This window comes from Balaenoptera physalus (genome assembly GCF_965194825.1).
Source record: "Balaenoptera physalus genome assembly, contig: SUPER_1_unloc_24, whole genome shotgun sequence".
Lineage (NCBI taxonomy): Eukaryota > Metazoa > Chordata > Mammalia > Artiodactyla > Balaenopteridae > Balaenoptera > Balaenoptera physalus.
Genome location: NW_028126575.1, coordinates 70,238 through 75,841, shown reverse-complemented (window position 1 = coordinate 75,841; position 5,604 = coordinate 70,238). Strand labels below are relative to the sequence as shown.

General features: G+C 37.1%; 1 long non-coding RNA gene across 1 annotated transcript; it reads right to left on the bottom strand.

Annotated features, from left to right (window-relative positions):
* Window positions 1-2,213: 2,213 nt before the first annotated feature.
* On the bottom strand, window positions 2,214-4,813 carry LOC309650490. The gene is made up of 2 exons (XR_014257587.1): window positions 4,775-4,813; window positions 2,214-2,297 (listed from the first exon to the last, which is right to left on the bottom strand). It is a non-coding gene; the product is annotated as an uncharacterized lncRNA (long non-coding RNA).
* Window positions 4,814-5,604: the final 791 nt, after the last annotated feature.

The following is a 5,604-nucleotide window of genomic DNA, read 5'->3' as shown; positions in this document are numbered from 1 at the left end:
TCAGTTTGCGTTAGTGCTGTTTCCACTTTACATCCCACCAGCAGATAGAAGGTACACAGATCTCTAAAACCCCTTCAGCATTTATAGTTTGTAGACATTTTGCTGATGGTAATGATTGGTGTGAGCTGAAACATTTTTGAATTTGAATTTGTATGTGGCTCATAATTCCTTATACTAAGCTTTAGGCATGTCCTTTTTTTTCTTTTCCTTTTTTCTTTAAAGAGTGAGTACAACTTCCCTCCTCTTATTGACTTCTTGGAAATTTCTCATGTGTTGAATGTTCTTGCCAATTCCCTACCCCAGGGCATATTTTGAGGGCTTGTGTCATTTACAGACCTGCAGTCCTTGTGACTATATAAGCAATCATTGGCACTGGGTTTAAAGTGCTGTTGTGGGAAGCAGCCACAAGGCGGCAGCATTATTGCGTTCTCAAGTCTTGTTACTAGGAGAACAGAGTCTTCCTGGGGGTAGTGTTCTGAGCTTGTAAATTAGAGTGCAATATGCTGGGACAAGCCCCCAGAAGTTTATCTCTCCTAACTTATGTTTTTTTTTTAAATTTAATTTCTATTTCTTATCGGAGTAAATTTGATTAGAGTGTTTTGATTGTCTGGCTGTACAGAATCTGCTCAATGATTCATACATATGTCTGTTCATCTTCGGATCCTGTTACCATGTATGTGATCACAGAATATATATTTTGAAGGTATTGGTGATTATATAATTCATATCGTTTATATGTTATATGTTTATATACATTTAACTTACATTAGTATATGTATGTTAACCCCATAGTCCTAACTTACCCATCCCCCCACCTTTCATTTTGGCTAACCATTAGTTTATTTGATAAGTCTGTGAGTGTCTTTTTCTGTGGAAATATGTTCATTGGTAGCAATCTTAAGAAAACTTGTATAAATGATATCATAGGATATTTGTCATACCCTTTTGACTTACTTAACCTTATATGATTTTTTCTAGGCTCAACTGTAGTCCTGAAAACAGCATTGTTCATTTTTCTCCCGAGGCTACTATTCCATTCTCTCCGTATACCACTTCTTCTTTGTCCATTCATCTGTTTATGGACCTTTTTTTTGCTTCCATATCTTGGCTATTTCAGTATTGTTGCAGTGCACATTTGCCTGCCTCTGTCTTTCCGATTCTGGTGGTCTTAGGTTATAGGCCCAAAAGGTGCCCTGCCGCATCATATGGTAGCTCAATTTTTACGTTTTCAAGCAGCTCGATTCAGTTTGCATTAGTGATGTTACGACTTTATATCCCACCAGCAGCTAGAAGGTACACACTTCTCTAAAACCCCTTCAGCATTTATAGTTTGTAGACTTTTTGCTGATGGTCATGACTGGTGTGAGCTGAAACCTTTTTGGAGGTTGGATACGCATGTGGCTAATAATTCCTTATGCTGAGCTTTAGGCATGTCCTATTTTTTCTTTTCCTTTTTTTTAAAAAGAGTGAGTACAATTTCCCTCCTCTTATTGATTTCTTGAAAAGTTTCTTATGTGTTGAATTTTCTTGCCTATTCCCTACCCCAGGGCATTTTTTGAGTGCCTGTGTCATTTACAACCGTACAGTCCTTGTGACTATATAAGCAACCATTGGCACTGGGTTTAAAGGTGCTGTTCTTGGAGACAGCCACAAGGCGGCAGCATTATTACGTTCTCAAGTCTTGTTACTAGGACAACAGAGTCTTCCTGGAGGTAGTGTTCCGAGCTTTTAAATTAGAGTGCAATGTGCTGGGACAAGCCCCCAGAAGTTTATGTCTCCTTACTTATGTTTGTTTTTTAAATTTAATTTGTCTTTCTTATCGGAGTAAATTTGATTAGAGTGTTTTGATTGTCTGGCTGTACAGAATCTGCTCAATGATTCACACATATGTCTGTTCATCTTCGGATCCTGTTACCATGTATGTGATTACAGAATGTATATTTTGAAGGTATTGGTGAATATATAATTCATATCATTTATATGTTATATGTTTATATACATTTAACTTACATTAGTATATGTATGTTAACCCCATAGTCCTAATTTACCCATCCTCCCACCTTTCATTTTGGCTAACCATTAGTTTATTTGATAAGTCTGTGAGTGTCTTTTTCTGTGGAAATATGTTCATTGGTAGCAATCTTAGGGAAACTTGTATAAATAATATCATAGGATATTTGTAATACCCTTTTGTCTTACTTAACCTTATATGATTATTTCTAGTCTCAACTCTAGTCCTGAAAACGGCATTGTTCATTTTTTTTCCGAGGCTACTCTTCCATTCTGTCCATATACCACTTCTTCATTGTCCATTCACCTGTTTATGGACCTTTTTTTTGCTTCCATGTCTTTGCTATTTCAGTATTGTTGCAGTGCACATTTGCCTGCCTCTGTCTTTCCGATTCTGGTGGTCTTAGGTTATAGGCCCAAAAGGTGCCCTGCCGCATCATATGGTAGCTCAATTTTTACGTTTTCAAGCAGCTCGATTCAGTTTGCATTAGTGCTGTTACGACTTTATATCCCACCAGCAGCTAGAAGGTACACACTTCTCTAAAACCCCTTCAGCATTTATAGTTTGTAGACTTTTTGCTGATGGTCATGACTGGTGTGAGCTGAAACCTTTTTGGAGGTTGGATACGCATGTGGCTAATAATTCCTTATGCTGAGCTTTAGGCATGTCCTTTTTTTCTTTTCCTTTTTTTTTAAAGAGTGAGTTCAACTTCCGTACTCTTATTGACTTTTCAAAATTTCTCATGTGTTGAATTTTCTTGCCAATTCCCTACCCTAGGGCATTTTTTGAGGGCCTGTGTCTTTTACAGCCCTGCAGTCCTTGTGACTATATAAGCAACCATTGGCACTGGGTTTAAAGCTACTGTTGTGGGAAGCAGCCACAAGGCGGCAGCATTATTACGTTCTCAAGTCTTGTTACTAGGACAACACAGTCTTCCTGGAGGTAGTGTTCCGAGCTTGTAAATTAGAGTGCAATGTGCTGGGACAAGCCCGCAAAAGTTTATGTCTCCTAACTTATGTTTGTTTTTTAAATTTAATTTCTATTTCTTATCAGAGTAAATTTGATTAGAGTGTTTTGATTGTCTGCCTGTACAGAATCTGCTCAATGATTCATACATATGTCTGTTCATCTTCGGATCCTGTTACCATGTATGTGATTACAGAATGTATATTTTGAAGGTATTGGTGAATATATAATTCATATCATTTATATGTTATATGTTTATATACATTTAACATACATTAGTATATGTATGTTAACCCCATAGTCCTAATTTACCCATCCTCCCACCTTTCATATTGGCTAACCATTAGTTTATATGATAAGTCTGTGAGTGTCTTTTTCTGTGGAAATATGTTCATTGGTAGCAATCTTAGGATAACATGTATAAATGATATCATAGGATATTTGTCATACCCTTTTGACTTACTTAACCTTATATGATTATTTCTAGGCTCAACTCTAGTCCTGAAAACAGCATTGTTCATTTTTTTCCAGAGGCTACTATTCCATTTGGTACGTATACCATTTCGTCTTTGTTCATTCATCGGTTTATGGACCTTTTTTTGCTTCCATGTCTTCGCTATTTCAGTATTGTTGCAGTGCACATTTGCCTGCCTCTGTCTTTCCGATTCTGGTGGTCTTAGGTTATAGGCCCAAAAGGTGCCCTGCCGCATCGTATGGTAACTCAATTTTTACCTTTTCAAGCAGCTCCATTCAGTTTGCATTAGTGGTATTACTTCTTTACATCCCACCAGCAGCTAGAAGGTACACATTCCTCTAAAACCCCTTCAGCATTTATAGTTTGTAGACTTTTTGATGATGGTCATGACTGGTGTTACCTGAAACCTTTTTGAATTTGAATTTGCATGTGGCTAATAATTCCTTATACTGAGCTTTAGGCATGTCATTTTTTTCTTTTCCTTTTGTTTTAAAGAGTGAGTACAACTTCCCTCCTCTTATTGACTTCTTGAAAAGTTTCTCATGTGTTGAATTTTTTTGCCTATTCCCTACCCCAGGGCATTTTTTGAAGGCAGGTGTCATTTAGAGCCCTTCAGTCCTTGTGACTATTAAGCAACCTTTGGCACTGGGTTTAAAGCTGCTGTTGTGGGAAACAGCCACAAGGCGGCAGCATTATTACATTCTCAACTCTTCTTACTAGGGCAACAGAGTCTTCCTGGAGGTAGTTTTCCAAGGTTGTAAATTAGAGTGGAATGTGCTGTGACAAGCCCCCAGAAGTTTATGTCTCCTAACTTATGTTTGCTTTTTAAATTTAATTTCTATTTCTTATCGGAGTAAATTTGATTAGAGTGTTTTGATTGGCTGTACAGAATCTGCTCAATGATTCATACATATATCTGTTCATCTTCGGAACCTGTTATCATGTATGTGATTACAGAATGTATATTTTAAAGGTTTGGTGATTATATATTTTATATAGTTCATATGTTATATGTTTATATACATTTAACATACATTAGTATATGTATGTTAACCCCATAGTCCTAATTTACCCATCCTCCCACCTTTCATTTTGGCTAACCATTAGTTTATTTGATAAGTCTGTGAGTGTCTTTTTTTGTGGAAATATGTTCATTGGTAGCAATCTTAGGATAACATGTATAAATGATATCATAGGATATTTGTCATACCCTTTTGACTAACTTACCCTTATATGATTATTTCTAGGCTCAACTGTAGTCATGAAAACGGCATTGTTCATTTTTTTCCCGAGGCTACTATTCCATTTGGTACGTATACCACTTCGTCTTTGTCCATTCATTTGTTTATGGAGCTTTTTTTTGCTTCTATGTCTTGGCTATTTCAATATTGTTGCAGTGCATATTTGCCTGCATCTGTCTTTCCGATTTTGGTGGTCTTATATTATAGGCCCAAAAGGTGCCCTGCCGCATCATACGGTAACTCAATTTTTACCTTTTCAAGTAGCTGCATTCAGTTTTCGTTAGTGCTCTTACCAGTTTACATCCCACCGGAACCTAGAAGGTACACAGTTCTCTAAAACCCGTTCAGCATTTATAGTTTGTAGATTTTTTGCTGATGGTCATGACTGGTGTGAGCTGAAACCTTATTGAATTTGAATTTGCATGTGCCTAATAATTTCCTTTACTGAGCTTTAGGCATGCCGTTTTTTTTCTTTTCCTTTCTTTTTTAGAGAGTGAGTACAACCTCCCTCCTCTTATTGACTTCTTGAAAAATTTCTCATGTGTTGAATTTTCTTGCCTATTCCCTACCCCAAGGCATTTTTTGAGGGCCTGTATCATTTACAGCCCTGCAGTCCTTGTGACAATATAAGCAACCATTTGCACTGGGTTTAAAGCTGCTGTTGTGGGAAATAGCCACAAGGCAGCAGCATTATTAGGTTCTCAACTCTTGTTAATAGGGAAGCAGAGTCTTCCTGGAGGTAGTGTTCCGAGGTTGTAAATTGGAGTGGAATGTGCTGGGACAAGCCCCCAGAAGTTTATGTCTCCTTACTTATGTTTGTTTTTTAAATTTAACTTCTACTTTTTATCGGACTAAATTTGATTAGAGTGTTTTGATTGTCTGGCTGTACAGAATCTGCTCAATGATTCATA